Below are 18175 nucleotides of genomic sequence, written 5' to 3'. Positions count from 1 at the left end.
ACCATTTTAGTCTAAGTGGGTTCAATTTGCTCCCGTCAATAAATCAACAGCTGTGCTCAGAAAGCTGTAGGTTCCAACACTTACTAAACAATTAGTACACCAGGCTCCACCTCATCAGTGCCACTCTTCACCAGGTGTGCAGGTGGTTAGATTGCTCTTTATGGAATAAATACTTTGCTTTGATCATCCACCACTGCCTTTACATCACTGCCTAATAACCTTCTCCTCAACCTTCTATAACTCCCAGGGTGTTTGGATCTCAGACTAACAACCAGACCACCCCAGGAGCTCACTGGAACCACACAGACTGGCAAGTAAAATGGTTGTTCTTTATTATGTCAAACAATAAAAATAAATAGAACAGAAATGTCAACAACAAGAACACATAAAATAATAATGGTTTCCCCAGGGATGCTATAATTTAATATCCACACAGTATGTATTTAGGCAAGTAAACAGTATAGTTCAGTCCCACCGGAGGATTTCACAATGCCCACATTGTTTAAAAGGTAGATTAATTATGTCCATGTGACAGAAATATGAGTTCTGGTGATAAATCGTCCTCCTGACCTGTGAGGGCGCTAAAGAATGAGAGGAGAAGTATCTGGAAGGGCTGGCCTGACAGTTCGTTTCCAGGACCAGGAAGTGGGTCAGCCTGGAAAGAAGCGAGACTCTGTTGTAAGACCGTATTGATTTGAAAGGTAAACGAGAGGCAGCTGCAAGAAATAAGGCAGCTGCAACCGTTTACCTAGATATCATGCGGGATTACATATAGGGGCCAGGGTAACACTGATCTTTTCCTTCGTTTGGGTTAAACACTTGGAGAGAGAGAAGGACCGAGAGAGGAGCTCTCAGAGTGGATTGTAGTCGTGTTTTGTACTGTTGTGTCTGTCCCTGTAACTGTCTGTTTTTGTATTCAGCACTAGACAGTTAAGCACACCTCCGGAGCTGTCGCCAGGGTCAGCACGATCCGGAGCACCACTACACACTACACAACCTGTGTCTGCACCGAGCACTGGCACGTCTGCACGCAGCCAGGACTGGTGACCGCATCTTGTGTTTTTGTTCGGGACTGTGCCCTGTTTTGTTATCTTGTGCTTTATACATTGTTGTGTATAGCCGGGGATTTATTATTTTACGGTCACCAGACTTGGATTACAATTAAAGCACCTTTTTCACTGAAATACCGTTGTCTGCCTGTCACTCCTGCATCGCATCACCGCTACACCTGTTCCCCTTACCAGCCACTTTGCCACAGTCCACAATACCAGTATAGTGTCACCTGACCGCAGAGTGTCTCATTCCAGATCCCACGTCCGCCTCCAGGGGTACTTCCTCCCTCTCTTAGGTGACGTCGATCCTGGAGAAACAAAGAAAACAATCCATCCTTAATACTCACCCTCCCGTCCCCGTCTCACTCTCTCAGCGGGGCTAATTCACACACTCCGCACTCGGACCCTCTCTACATGAGCATTAGTCTTCCGACCCGACCACTGATACTTAACTCTACTAGGTGAGAGCCTCGCTTATCAGAGTGTCTGCAGGTAATACAGCAGTCCATCTTTTCAGCAATCCCTCTTCTGGAACAGAGGAAGAGAGAAGGCAAGCCCTGGATACAGACAAAGCTACAACATGTCATCATAAAGATATCTTCCAGTGCAACAATATACTTATTCCATTCACAGCCTCTATGTATTGGAGTCGTGTAACAGTTAACAAGAACACTAGCATCTATCAAACGGGACGATGCTATAAATAACACGAGTTGTACTCTCAGTCCATTGTGAAACAGTATTCGCTTAATCTCAACAATGCAAAGAATAGTTAACTTTGGTTTTTGTGACGTGCAGTTTCCACTGCATTTTAGTTGTGCTGTTTTGTTTCCTTCTGCTTCTCTTCAATGCATTTATTGCTTAGGCCCCAGTATGGCTTCTCTTCCTTCCATGTCCAAAATGGCCACGGTCAGGTTACAATGTGTTCCCCCTCTCCATTCTTTTAGTTCCAGTTATATATAGGAATTAATCAAGTATTGCTGATGACTTGCACCAGACTAAAATTAAGGTCAGTATAACACACAGGTTTGACAATTTCTGACTATTTTCTTTGTCACGCCTTCTAATATTTCCCAAGTGGCTTGTGAAGATTGTTTTGCAGGTTTTACAAAAAAAAAAAAAAAAAAACATAAAAAAAGTGAAACCCTTCCACTCTACCCAGGAGCCTATCCATTTTTTTTGTCTGTGATTCATTTTTTCCTTCTGTGTATTGCAATGCAGAAATCAATAACATTATTGCCCAAAGCTAAAGCATAGCTCAGCATGGTATACACTCATTTGTGTCTCCTAGCTTCTAGAGGCAGATGCTGTTATAATACCACACTTACCGACTGGCTTCTGTGAAGATGGAAGCATAAACATTCTAAAAATGACAGTACCTCAGTGGAGGAGGCCTGCATTTCTCAAGCTCTTTCACAGCAGAACTAAAGCATATCCTGCTGGTGCAGGCTTTTTTATGCCTCAGCCTTCATACCTTAAATCTTATAAGAATAAGAAACTGCTTGTAGTTTAGTTTTCACTGTCCCTTATTTTTTTATGCCATACACAAGCATTCTGAGGTTCTGGTTGTAATTATTGAAATCAATTACAGTAGTTCAATAAAACACATAGATCAGTTGTTTCTGAAGCCTATGATAAGCTTTTAAAACCTGAAGTTTAGAATGTTCTAAATACATTTTAAGAAACATATAAAATATTAAACAAAATATAATGTTTACCTTCCAGGTTTATTATTATTATTATTATTATTATTATTATTATTATTATTATTATTATTAGTTATTATTATTAGTAGTAGTAGTAGTAGTAGCAGTAGTCTTAGTATTCAAAGGATAAAGATAATGAAAATTAGCAGGCATTGTGACAGGGTGGAGGCGAGACAGAGACTCAGAAGGCAGGAAACTGCAGTGCATGCATTAAAACGCACTTTAATAAACAAAAAGGCACAAGGACAAAATAGAGGTTTAAACAAACATACAAAAACTGTTTAGGCTCAGCAGCACCTTGACTGAACTTTTAAAGATACTACAGAGACACAACAACACAGGTTCACTCACCAAACTCCTCTCTCCAGATGGAGCCATGGGCTCTCCTTTTATGGGATGTGGCTGGAGCTTCATTAATCAATAATTAGCGATAATCTAATTAAGGACACATTCTCACATTCTCTGTTTTTGGCAGGGAGGAATTAACCCCATCCAAATACCAATAAATATGCATGGACAGTGCTCACCCTCTGCCACAGTTATATTATTATATTATGATTATCAAACATTTATTTTTGTCTTCAGGAAAAGTAGAAATAGTAGATTCTGTATATGTTACAGGGGTTTTATAAAAACATAAACAATACAGTGGATCTTTTATACTGCACACTAACAGCAACCCAGCAGTTAAGATTAAGAATGCTGTATCAATCTTATGACAAGACAGGCCCTAGGGATTATAGTTTCTTGTCTTCTTTAGTTTCTCCATTCATCTTTATCAGTGATCTTCCCAGCATTTGCCCCAGTGAGAGGACACATTAAACCAGATGCAGCCCTTATACACTGCCTAATTTCTCAGTTGTCCATGGCATAGACCATCTATCCTCGCACAGGCAAGTCACTTACATAGTTTGATATGGGTATGAAATCTCTTAATTAATGTGTTTTCTTTTATGAATTACTAATCATTCTTTATCATTTTCTGTTTCAGTTATTATAACATCCTGGTCACTATTGAAAACATTAAAATTGCCGCTCAAGGTCCTAGAGTGGTACATTCATGTGGTGTGCAGGATGAGTAGTCAAGGGAGCGTAGATTCACATTCCTGGTTGTGCAAGGTTTCTTAACTTCATTGGCGATTGCTCAGGGTGCATCGCATTGACTCTGCCGCTCCAGCGGATTAGGAAGGCAAAATTGTCAGGGACTGTTTCTCCTCACTGCACTTCAGCAGACTCTACTAGAGGCATCTAGTGAGTTCAAGCAGACATCTGAAGGACATTGAGTTCCTGGGTGTAACGAGGCAATAGGCTTGTTGATGAGATTGGCCGCCCACTGACTCTCAGTTCTCCTTAGCTGTCGTGAGCAATTACTGCATTGAGAGGTCATCATTGACTATAGGTGTAAAATTGGACAGATGCACATGGAGTAAAATAATTGTGCATTCTAAGAATAATAAGATGATAAGACGATTGTAACAATTAACTTGTCCTCCTGCTACATTTTGCAATTAAGGGTATAGTCAAGTAATTGGGCACTCAGTTGGAACGTAAACCAGCAGACACAGGGGGTCCCCAGGACCGAGTTTGAGATCCCCTGCTCTAGTAGATGTAAGCATCTTTTTTTTTTAGTACTTCTGTATACAGTTTCTTATGATTAAGTATTTACAATTACAGATAACCTACTGTAAGCCAAGATCCACTAAGAATGAACTTATGAACCCATGCTACAATATCATCTCTAAAGGTGTCTTCAAAAACACCATGCAAAAAAGCAACCCCCTATTTAACTTCTTCAACCATTCTCAGTGGTTCTTTCTGCAATTATTCAAATGTTGTATGTGCTTCTTTTTGACAAGCTGGTCCCCAAGTTAAGACGCACACTGCAGTGTAGTGTAGTGCCAGCAAAACTAAAGGAAAGTGTGAGATCATTAGAGGACACTTGCTCTTACTTCTATAAACATACTTGTAACGGTCACTCTGCACAACCGAAGGGAAGTTGCACTGTTCTCCCTAGGGAGATATTACTGGCTCTATTTAGTATTACCAAACAAGTCAGCAAGAGTGATAGACAGCAAACATAGGGACGCCAGAGGCATCAATTTCACAATCAGTCGCTTCATTGTTGTTCATTGAGATTAGAAAGAAACAGTGATTAATACATAGACAATAATATGAGAAAACAGGTAGAACACATCTAATACAGAATAAAGACAATCCATGTGTATGAGATTAGAAACAGTAACTAATACATAGACAATAATATGAGAAAACAGGTAGAACACATCTAATACAGAATAATGACAATCCATGTGTATGAGATTAGAAGGAAAGGGACAGGTGGGTCAGTGTATCCACCCACATTATGTAGCATTGGGTTTGCTGCACACCTAAGGCTGGTCAAGCCTATGTTACATATATCTATGGCAGGCAGTTAAAACTAAAGAGCAGCTCCCAAACTCAGATGAAAGCACCTTAACACTATATTTGAGTAATTGCAATAAGATCCACTCAGATTGATTACAAACATATAGAAGTAAGGGGGTAGTAAATAAATGGAGCTACTAACTATTTAACTCAATCATTTAGTATGCTAATTCAAGGGTTTTTTTCTGCTAAATGTGTAACATCGCCAATGTGAAAGAAAGTGGTGCAAAGGAAACACTGGGGAATAAATATCAAATAGCCCAGTGAGCTTTGATAAAACAATATGACATTTCCCCATTTTCAAATAGGAACAACAGCATTTAAAGTGTACAACATTTTCCTTTGACCCAAATAAGGAACTCCTTTTGCTGGGAAGACTACCAAAGCTATTATCTCTTCACTGCTCCCTGCAGCTCTTGTGCATTCTGTCTAATTATTGCAATGGTTAGTGTTACAGTTTCTTTACAATACTGTCTTCTCTTCTGACCTGTTACCTTTCTAACTACGATTATGTGGCTTCTTCAAACGCTCCTCAATCACATCATCTGGTACTTGCCATTTGTTAATCTTGAAAATATCACTATGTAACACAATTTTTGTTCCTGGGTAGTAAGTGTTATTTCCTAATTGCTTATGCCTCAAAAGTATAGAAATAGGCTATTATTCCCCACAAACTTTGCTTTTGTGACCAGGACAGTGATATATATATATATATATATATATATATATATATATATATATATATATATATATATATATATATATATATATATATAATATATATATATATATATACTATTAAAACTACTCACTTCTAAATCTTTTGTAGTCATTTTTGTATTACTTTAGTATAAATACAAGTTAATTTGGATTTATATGTTGTTTTTTTCTGACTTTATGTGAACGAAAAGACACACATTTGCCTGTTTTCCCATTGGAAATAGTGATATTTTGAAATATCACTGTCCTGGTCACAAAAGCAAAGTTTGTGGGGAATAATAGCCATTTTCTATACTTTTGAGGCATAAGCAATTAGGAAATAACACTTACTACCCAGGAACAAAAAAATAAATAAAATTGTTACACGGTGTATTCATCTTCCTTTTCTGCTCCCTGTCACTCTCCCTGCATCTATTCATCTTTTATATATATTACTACTTGGATTTTTCTTTGTGTTTAGCTCTGCTTTTACATGTTTCCATTTCAATTGTATTTCCCTCTCAATGCCTTCCTACTGTAATAAAGATTTAGTGCTCAGGAAATGCATGCTGTTGTAGACTGATAGGTAGATTTTTATAATGATTAGGATTTTGACATTTAAAGAAAAATTACTTCCTTCGATATGAACTTTTTCATTGTATATTCTTTCATAGCTCACTAAACACTTGCAAATATTTCAGGCAGAACTTTGGTGGTAATATGCACAGATATCTAAGTTACAGTTTGTATATGCATTCTCAAACACAGAAATAGCCATTTGGGTAGATGTCTTTGTTAAATTGATTTTTTTTGTAGTAACTAATAATTTCCCATTAACCCTTTGCGGCCATATGTCGGGCCAGGTCCGACATTACAATTTTCCCCTTCCAGTTCGATGTCGAAACCTTTCAATGGCGGAGTGAGAATGACAGGAGCCGAATGAAGCTGAAAAAAATGCATATCTCATAGCCCCATACACTACAGAGATAACAAGGACATAAACAAAGGAGATAGCTGCTTCTTCATCCAGCACGCAAAGAATATCATGGACATTTGCATTTGCCTGATGCGTCTGACAAGCGCTGAGTAAATGGACCGCTAAGGGTTAAATTATTTGTGGCAGAGCAGTGATTCTGAATATGTGACAAGGCTCCAACTGTCCGTATCTATTAAATATATACAGACAGCTGGAACGTTGCTCAACCAATCACATTGCTTGTTTCACATTCTGTTGCCAGCCCTGGATTATAATAGGTTATAATCTGGTACCTGTGTTGAACACATTTTCCTTAACGTAAACAAAGTTTGTACCCCAAAAGAACAGGTTTTTTTGTTGAGAGCCCAACAGGTTAAACGTTTTTTTCTCCCAATTTGAAATATCCAGTTGGAATGTCACTTCAAGGCTATAACCAAGATACCAGCCATGGAAGAATTTTGACTGAAATTCTTACTGTTGACACTTCAATTGACTTTTTTGACCAGTACAGCAGTAAGAGTGTCCTGGTGACACACAACAAACCCAGACCATTTTCACTCCATAGCCTGTGGAAACCCAAAAAAACACAAAGATCATGCTAGGATCAACAAAGACCATAAATGCAAGGATAACACAGGAACTCTGCAAGGATAAGGCACGATTTCATGCATGCCTTACACAAAAATGCTAGGGTTATGCTTGAATGGAGGGTCACAAAAGGAATTTGCTAGACATGATCTTGACTCCAAAGTTTGTTATGAAAGTTTGTGCATGTTATGGAGGAAATACTTCCTTAGCCTTGTACAGTATCATAGTTGAATAGTTCTTGCTTTAAACGGAATAGGAAACACTTTTCAGTTTGTTTGTACATACTATAATAAAATAGATGGGAAAGCAATGTAATCTTGGGTTTGTTTTGATTGTTTTTGATCAGTATATGTCAAACGAGCTGTTTAAATTCCGCGGTCTATCAAACGGTAATCTGCCATTGCTGGAAATCACTCCTGTGATGTCACTGGTTGGAGAAGGCAGCGGGACAGGTATGTGAGGTGTGTGAAGTAAGTGATTCCTCTCATGCAAATTGTTTGAAAAATGTCACATTTTAACATGCAATGCAGAGCTTGTAATTGTGACAATGATTACTGATGATGATTTTGTACAATACCATTATAGTAAAGTCCAGTCCAGTTTCCAAATGTCCATAGTACTTAATAGTAAAGTAAATGCACTTGGCATCAGTGACCTGGGGCCCGTTGTACTAATGGGATCATACAGCATTGGATCCCGGCATATTTAGGCTTCTGCATACAGAGTGACATTAAAGATTCATAGGTGGACAAGAGGTGGCTTTAGCAGTGTTGTTTCAAGATAAAAAAACTAAACCCAGGGGTTGAAAATGCTAAACTTCAAAACATAATAATAATAATAAATTAGATAATACGTTTACAACTTATTGTTTAATTTAAAACATTACAACTGTGATATGTATTTTTTAATACCTTAGTTCCAGTGCTCTTGTCAGATTTGTCATCTTTGCTCCAACCAGTGACGTCATGGGAACACTCTGTCAATATGGTAGAACACATCACAATTTAAGTGAGTGGCGGTTGCAGTAGTTTTCAAAGTATTTTACAGTGTTATACGATAAATACAAGGGTGTTTTGAGAGGGAAATGTTATCTTTAGCACTTGATAAATAATTTGAACGCATTTCATCTTTTTTTTTTAGTAAAGCAGGGCAAAGGCCAAAGCATATCTTCCTGTGGGCCCCCAGCCATTTGGTGGTATCTTCACTAGGGGAGTCTCTGTAAACATCAAACACGTAAACATCTAAAAAACAAAACATTTGATAACAGACTAGACCGAATATATCTCTTCAACTGCTTTTCATTGGCTTGCCTGTGTGATGCATTATAAGAATTCAAAACCCTGCTTGTCTGTCTGTAGTTATATTTGCGTACCTTCATCTCTCTCTGTTCCTTTGCACCATTTCCCTACCTGTGAGAATAAAAAAATATTTCTTCTAACAGCCATTCTTCCATTTGATAACTAGTCTGCTTCTACTTGGCTTTTTTTTTTTAAAAACACTGTGTCTCTGATTTATTTACAGCCCCCGGCGAAAAAAAACAAAAAAAAAAACATCAATGCCTGATTGCACTTGCAAAGGTGAAAGTTCCCCTATCCCTTGAGATCATTTACTTCGTCTGACTTGTATCTTGCAATCTGTGCCAAGAATCAATCCATTATTATTCTGTAAACTATCAAAGTATGTAATAGGTATTTAAACAATAAGTAGTTAGAGAGGAGATCCCTCGGAGACCTGTACATCAGCATATTCAAAGAAGCATCCTGTAGGCAGAAGCAACAAGGTTAATATAAAATAGCTTGCTCAAGCTGTAGAATATGTGCTTGTATATCAACTTTTTTACAGTTTTACAGTACGATGTTTGTTCTTAATACAAATATCATGCATGCAACAGATGACTACAATTTTGTATCACTTAAGATTACAGGGTATGGCTAGCCACAGAATAGCGTTATAATTAATGACTGGAAAATGGGCCTGTGGCAGGCTGGTGTGTGGATAGAGGCCCAGAGACTCCTAATTTTATTATAAATAAACAGAAAAATAAAGTGCACAAGGGCAAAATAAAAATCTTTAAACACAAAAAGAAAGACAACAAACCAAAACTTACAAAATTAAAGTTTCCAGGCTGGGCAATGCCTTCACTGGATTCACAAATCACAAAAACCACAAACACCAACCTGCTTCCTTAGCTCCCTCCTCCCAAATGAGAAGCAGAGGCCTCCTTTTATGTCAGGTGGCTGGGCGCTGATTGATCATTAATTAACCTAATCAACCCCAGCCACCTGAACATAATAAACCCAGGCAGGTAGGGGAAATTAACCCCATCCCTGCCAATTTAAAAAGGGCAGAGCTTTGCTCTGCCACACACCTCCCCCCATGTACAACGTACACCGGCCACAATCGGCCAACTCCCCCCTCCCCCCAAGAGTCCAATTATGTCCCTTGGGTGGGCTGTTATGGTGGGTGGTGGTGGGTGGGGTTGATGTCGGAGCCCCCAAGCCTTCTTTGGTTGAGGGGGCCCCGGATCTCCAAGGTAGTACTGCGACGGCGGCCCGGCTCTCTCTAGTGGCAGAGGCGGCGACTGCGGCCCGGCCCCCTCTAGTGGCGGAAGCGGCGACGGCAGCGGACCCTCGGCAACCCTAGAAAACAAAAAGGAGACACCAGCAGTCCCAAGCGATGCAGAGCAGCAGGCAACCCCAGGCGATGAGAAGCAGCAGGCAACCCCAGGCGATCAAAATGTGTCATCCCTGAGCAGAGCGGGCGTGGCATCCCTGGGCGGTGCAAGGCAGGCATCCTTGGGCCATAGCTCCTCCCCTTTGGGCTCTGAGAGGGGCAGCTCCTCCCTCTCTGGCTCTGGAAGCGGCGGCTCCTCCCCTCTGGGCTCCAAGAGTGACGGCTCCTCCCTCTCTGGTTCTAGGAGCGGCAGCTCCTCCCTCTCTGGCTCTGGGAGCGGCGGCTCCTCCCTCTCTGGCTCTGGGGACGGCAGCTCCTCCTCCCTCTCTGGCTCTGGGGACGACAGCTCCTCCTCCCTCTCTGGCTCTGGGGGTGGCAGCTCCTCCACCGCTCTTTATTGGAGTGATCGGGGCATCTCCCATGTCTACCGCCAGGTAATTAACCACCATGAGGGCAACCTCTGGGAAGGACGCTGGGTGGTGTTGTTCCTCCCACTGTTCCCACCTCTCCCCATCTCGATGCCACAGCGTATTGATAACTATGGGGAGATCGTGGTCTGCCTCAGGGTGCATCAACCAGTCCCAGATCTCCTGGGACGGTGGTGAAGGTGGTGGTGCTGGAGGTAGTGGGGTGGCCCCTGATGCCCGGGGTGAATATTGCACCTCTTCCTGGGCCTGGTTGTAGGGGCATCCTGCCCAGTTGTGGCCGTACTCCTCACACCGGTCACACCAGTTTGCCGGTGGCACATCTGGGCAGGACCGCCAACGATGGTCCTCCTTCCCGCACCAGGAACACCAAAGGAAGAGGCTGGCCGGGTCCTCCAGCGGTGGCTGCAGCAGCTTACATTTCTTCAGCTGCTGCTTGTCCTGCCTTTGCCGCTGTCTGCTCTTCTTTCCCAAAATTATCCCAAAAATTCCAAAAATAATTGAAAATAAAAATACTGCTCTGAGCCTCTAGGTGGCGCTATCCCACTGCTAACACCAAATGTGGCAGGCTGGCGAGTGGATAGAGGCCCAGAGACTCCAGAGACTCCTGTCTGTGTTCATATTAAATTTTGCCCATTTGTCTTTTTATTTTATAGGCCCAAAAATAAAGTGCACAAGGGCAAAATAAAAATCTTTAAACACAAAAAAAAAGACAACAAACAAAACTTACAAAATTAAGGTTTCCAGGCTGGGCAATGCCTTCACTGGATTCACAAATGATATGAGAAGCAGTTTTGGTGGATGAATTTATATCAGGTGTTTCTTTGGCGCTTTGCTGTGATCATGAACTTTCAATACAGCAAGTCATTGTGCAGATTGATTTTAAGCTTTACTCACAGTTGATGCAGGCTTCTACTGTCTATTAGAAGCCTACTAGAGCTGTTAGCTGATGATACTAAATCGTTTTCTAACAACTTATTTTTGAGAGTGCAGGGTATAGTGGGTTCCAGTTGGCATTATACATTGTATTATATTGGTTTGTAACTTCTTCAGTCATTGCAGAAGGTCCCCACTTCCACTTCCAGTGATCTCTTTGACACTCCTGAGTGCTTGCTCACAGTCTGACTGCTTTCAGTAACTCAAAAGGGTGGAGCTGAAATCTAGCAACACAGTAAATGACATACAAAGTGAATCTAAACAACCACAAGAATCCATAAATTAAGATCACTGTGATGTGTTACACTCAAAATGAAGTTACTCATTAATGACACAGCCTTCACATTTCCAGAAGTCAATTTGAGTTTCCAAAGATAGAAGATTGATGAGACATGTAGTGAAATCCAGATTCGGAGCATGAAAGACATTATAGATTTATTTTTGTGTACATTTGTAGTTTTAAAAAAAAAGTGGTAGCCCTTTGAATTACTAGGCATACATAAATAGCCATGTAATAACATGTTAATAACTGGGTAAAGACCAGTGTTTACTACTCTTGCATGGTAATATTACTGCTACAAGAAGTGGGTACGTGGAAATGTGCTCTTTACAGGTAATTTGATAAGGTAACAAGATGTTACTCACCAGGTCAAGTCCATATAATTACAAAGCAGTTACCATGTTAATGATTAAGGAAAGACTGCTGCAGATGGGCATTCCTCAACCAAGCACCTATCTCCATAGACCTTTCACATTTCACCCTGATACCCTACACATGGAAAAGTTTCGCTTTGAAGAAGCTACTCTATGGAGTAATTACAGAAGTTGCCCTTTACTAGTGGTCAGAAATAAAACTCTGGTGTGAATTATAGTTCTGTACCATGTTAAAGCAACTAAATTAACTGTCGAGGGAGAGACATGTTTGTGTTTTGCCCTGTGTTTACCTTACTCTGGTGTGTCATCTGAGTCCCTTGGTTTGTTGTTGAAATAATGGCCAATTTATGACATACTGGTGCAATATTTCCTTAACCCTTAGTGGTCAATTTATTCAGCACTTGTCAGGCTTGTCGGTCCAATTTATTTTCACACCGCTGTTTATTTTATACATGCTGTTTGAATTATTTTTTTTTTTTCAGAGTAAAACAGGTCTAAAAGGAACTGAATTGCAAAAGACTGCATCTACAGCCAAGCCCCATCCCTTGTTTGCTGTATTTTACACATACCTCTTTAATGACATGCATACTGATAAATCTGCTGTGATATATCTGTGATATATGCAGAAGCAGCCATCACTTTTTTTTTTTATGTCCGTGTTATCTCTGTGGTGCATGGGTCTATCAGATACACTCTTTTTTTCCCGGCTTCATTCGGCTCCTATCGGTCCCACTCGGCCACTGAAACGTTTTCTCTGCTTTTTCAGGAGAAAAAACGACTAGAGGGCTGTGCTTTATGTCTTGTAGCAACACATGGCAATATGTAACAAAATAAAATAAAAAGGTCCTAATGTATGCTTTAAGCTGGCTGCTTCATTAAAACAGTGACAAGAGGCAGAGAAGGCGCCATGGATTCTGATTACATTTTCTGTTATCGGGACTCTAATGAAACCTTAATGCAACTGTCAGATAACACACATGTTTCCCCTGGTTATTCCTTAATTAACAGCTCGATAGGCCTGCAAGGGAATGTTTATTTATTTGATGGTGTGCCTGCCCTTTGGTTCAGAGCGCATAAAGTGTAATCTCTGACACAGCAATAATCCAGCATCAACTAGGTGATTTATTTAATGTCATTTCAGGAACATAATGAGGGTCACCATGTCCCAGGATCTTTCAGTGCCCTAGCATTTCTGCATCAGGATCATTCCCATTACATCGTCTACCCTGATAGGTATAGTTACACCCCATTAGCTCAGAAGAGAATCGAAAATATAATTCAGGCAGGTTGGGGAGAGACTGAAGTACAAACGGATTTAGAAATTCCTTGATTTATAAAGGCCTGAGCAGTTCTTGTAATATAAGATACCATCTGCAACATACAGTTTTGAGTTCATTATTATTTACTTTTCAAGCAGGGGCAATATGAGACAATAAAGCTTTTAGTTTTTAGCTCTTTGCAAAAGTCCCAAAGGTGATCAACTGGAACAAGGATAAATACTATCTAGCCACCTTATGAAGCAGGGCGATTTTCAATTGTCATATCCTGCATATGTTTATAAAGATTCATCTAGCCAGCTTTGTAGAAGAATGCCACATTCAGGGGAAGGAATCCATTGTATTTGATGAAAGCCCTGATTTTTAAACAAATAAGTGTAGCTTTTTGCAGGTAGATTTTGTAATACAGCTTCAGAGCTATGCGTAACCTTGTCAGCTTTTTTGATAAGTACAGAGGTATAAATGGTGGCTGGTTTAGAATCTCAGTTCAATCCTGGCCTAACATAAAATCTAAATAGAATTTGGTTTTAATAAAGCTTCAATAGTATTTAGTTAGAATTGTCATTGTGTTGCTTTTTTCCCCTTACAATTTGATGGTGTTTGCAATTATAAGAGTGATTCTGGATTCCGTTGCTCTAATATTGAATTGTTATTATATATATATATATATATATATATATATATATATATATATATATATATATATATATATATATATATATATATATATATATATATAAATAAATAAATAAATGGTCAAACAAATCTTATTTCCTTATGACTGTAGAGCCAAAACTTAGTTGTTAGTTGTACACTTTGTGATTTTTCTTAATGATCCACACTACTTAGGTGTCCAAAATTCATTTTTATTATAAAAACATTTAAAAAAAAAATAAAAAAATGCCACGTTTCGACTGCAAGAGTCTTTGTCTGGTCTAGAACAGATCTGGGAGGTCTGTTCTCTCTTTTGATTGCCTAGGGGGATCTCCATTTTTATTGTTGTCTCTCCCAATCTTAATGCATTAGCCTGATGTCCTGTCTGGTTGCTCACATTCCTAGTTCATTGCAATTGCATGAACAGATACTATCATCCATATCAGAGTTTCCTATCTTTTCTGTGCATGCTTGGGTACCCAGAAACATTAACAACTTCAAGCCAGATGGTTCAAATTTCGCAGACTGTTGCCTGCTAGTAGGGGAAATAGAAGGCTGCTCTAGCTGTCATTTTTGGCAGATTTATCACAAAGAGATACATTAAAGAGACTAGCCCTTCAAATCTCATTATCAGGCCAGCCCATTCCCTGTTCAGGCCCAGTGCACCTTATGAGTCTTATGAGGATTTCTCTATTAAATGAATCTACTGAGTCTATTGAGACCCCTGCATTATGTGCAGATGCCAACATATATGACACACTGAACCCTACTCACAAAGCATTAAATAAAATGTTTTAAAAAGATTTAGGATTTTTTTTAAACTCTTGAAATAAAAATTCCTTTTAAAAAAAAAAAAAACTGTATATAAACTATGTAACACTATATTCAAAAGGTGTACTTGAGTATTTTTTTTAATAATAATTAAGGATCGGTATTCACAAAACCTTTCTTTTTTTATCAATTGTTTATCAATTTTTACTCCTGTTTTCCAACCCAATGTCGCCTCAGTGCTGCAACTCATACCGATCTGATGAGATGGAGATCAACAGGCAACCTCAGTTCTTGAGGCCAAGCTGCTCGCCTCTTCTCACATGTACTGATGCAACAGATTTAATAAAGGCACTGAATCCGGACACCTAACCAGTAGTGGTGGATGAAGTAATTTCATCAATAGATGATATTCTGCTTGGAGTGTAATGAATAATGCAGCACTTGTGGGTCTGCAGCCAAAATCCGCAACTTGGTGCAATCAGGATTCAAGGGTAACGTCAGCAGGCTCCCTGCTACAGGGTATGGTTAACGGGGAGTCATCCTATCAGAAAATGGGACCCTGCTAAGATTGCTGTGGAATGGAATGTGAAGGGGCCTTCAGGGCTGGGGCACTGTAAAGGGACTGTGTGAGACTGGTGGGCTGGCGTCAGGAGGGATGGGATTAAGGGGTGTTATAAAAGCAGCAGCATACTCTCACCACGAGGAGAACGTCAGAAGTAACTGAATCGATTGGTTAACATTATATAGAGTTTGTGTACTCGGTTGCTTTGCGTGGTCAAGGCCGACAGCGACCAAGTGCATTCAGACGCCTGTAACAGCTGATTGTAGCCACTTCTATTATTAGTTTAAAGGGACTGCCAGCTGCTACAGCAATGTCCCTGGGTGCTGTGTGTGTGTGTGTGTGTGTACAAATACACAAAGTCACTGTCTTCAGGTGCACTACAAAGTTTATACTGAAATCCAATTGAACACAACCCAAAACACAGTCCGATCACCACTATTTACAATGTGCATATATGTCTGTGACAGAGAGCAAAGGTATTTCAGCTCTGCAGCACCGAAGCTCTGAGGGGGTCTAGTACCAGGGAGATGTGCACCAAGGGCACCAGGGGGTGCTGAAGCACCGAGGCATGGAGCTTCTAAGCACCGAGGGCTCCGAAGCACCAAGACACCAAGGCTGTGATGCACTGAGGGAACCGAAGCACTGAGGGCAGCAAAGCATCGAGAGCACTGAGCTCTAAGAACTGAGGGTGCAGAAGCACAGAGCCACCAAGGCTGTGATACACTGAAGGCACCAAGGCAGCGAGTACCAAGGGAGTGTGCACAGAAGGCACCGAGGGCAAAGAGGGTACCAAGGCGTGGAGCGTCTAAGCACCGAGGGTGCCGAAGCACCGAGGGTGGTGAGCACAAAGGTTGTGTGCACTGAGGGGACCAGGGGCACTGAAGTACTGAGGGCACCAAGACATGGAGCATCAAGCACTGAGGGCACCAAAAAACAAAGGCACTGAGACTCTGAGGCATAGAGCACCGAGGGCATAAGCACCAAGGTACTGGGCAGGTGATTAGCCTTAACCGCGTGTAATCAAACAAACTGAGTAATGAATAGCATACGCCAGGGTGGATACAGAGCCTTGAGTAGTTGCAGTAGGTAATTAGGAGAGCAGTACAGAAATGCATGATGCTGCACCAAGATGCAGCACGGGCAATTGTTTGGATCCTGTGCAGTCATGCACAATCTGGGAAGCGTGTAGGCTGAAGAGCTGAGGTAGAGTAGACAGAATGTACTGCTTGTGACTTTTTTTTTTTTTTTGAACTGCAAGAGCAGTAAAGAAAAAACATACATACACACAACAGCAAGCTGTGGGGTAGAACAGTCACCACGCCAGATGGGAGAACTTTAAATTTTATTTATTTTTTTAATTGTTTTTGTTTGGGCCAAGCGCACTGAGTGGGGGGGCCAAGACAATCCAGCGGCGTTGACTCAGAGTGCTGCACACCGGGTCCCGGTGGAGGAAATCATGCATCTCTTTTTTTTATAGCAGCAATAGCAGGAGAAAAAACACAAACAACAACAGATGCTGCGAAGTTAGAAAAGCAGACTACAATCGCAATGCGATGCAGGCTGTTGAAAAGAGAAACTAGTTATCAAAGCGGCGTTGCGTATTATTTATAGCTCAGTTACAGATGTCGAGTTTCTGATTCTGGGGAAGTGGCAAGCTGACTTCCAGCAGTGTATAACTATTGCAGGAGAACTCCAGAAAAAGTGAGAGCTCTTTCACAAAGACTCAATCACAGCAACTGGAGGGTTTAGTATACCAACCTTACCTACCTGGTGTGAGAAGCAAAAGAGGAAGTGAGCTCCATGGAGTGACCGTTTGTTCCCTCAGGAGGCGGGACAAGGGACATCACTCCTCGGAGGGGCTTATCGGCAGCTCTGACATAAAATGCTCAGTAAATACCTGACCTGTGGCAGGCATATCCCAAAAGGTACTGGTTGGTGGTCATTCATCTTTGAATTGAAAGAGAACAATAAAAGGGAACACAAAAAGGTCAAACAAAAAACTGGGGGAAAATATAAGAGGTACCATTCCAGGAACCTTCTCTCCATCTCACATTAATATACACTATGGTGGGATTAAAATCCCTTAAATTAATTAGTATGCTTGAAGGTAGTACTTACCAACCTGTTGGAAAACATGAAAGAATATGAAATCGAGTTTAAAACATGAGAAACAGGTTTTGTAGAGGCTCTGTTAAATCGGCCCTGAATAAAAGGGTGATGTTAGCAGGTTTCACTAGAAAACTAAACTCAGCTGTGAAACGGCCCACACAGTTCAAGGGAAGAAACAGAATGGACAAAGCCTGGACATTCAGCCAAAGGACCTTGACTTGTAACCCAGTCGCACAAACAAGACTAAAATAGGGTAGGGAAATAAAACATCTGTGTTGATCATACGATGAGAAATTTGTAAGCTCTGTACAAAAAAACTTGCAGATTAGCAGAAAAGCAGAATAACCACCACAAATGAAATATACTGCAACCCCCAAGGGAAACAAAGGGGTGTGTTATAATAAGATGTTGTCTCATGATGATTACACAAAGAAGTGAGAGCATCCGGGGTGTACCTGATTGCATGTCTTATGAATATGTAATGACTTATTATAAGCTTATATGAATTCCTATATTGTTGGACTACTCAGTCACATTCTTGTGAGGAGTTCTCCTGCATAATGTATTAAAAAACGATAATGGTATCAAAGGAATTCAAGTTTCTTTGTTTTACCATCTGCTTTATTTTTACTCACATCAGCTTTTTAAGCCTTCTTCAACTTTAAAAAT

This window comes from Polyodon spathula, chromosome 31 (genome assembly GCF_017654505.1).
Source record: "Polyodon spathula isolate WHYD16114869_AA chromosome 31, ASM1765450v1, whole genome shotgun sequence".
Lineage (NCBI taxonomy): Eukaryota > Metazoa > Chordata > Actinopteri > Acipenseriformes > Polyodontidae > Polyodon > Polyodon spathula.
The sequence above is the reverse complement of the archived record's forward strand: the minus strand, read 5'-3'. Positions refer to the sequence as shown.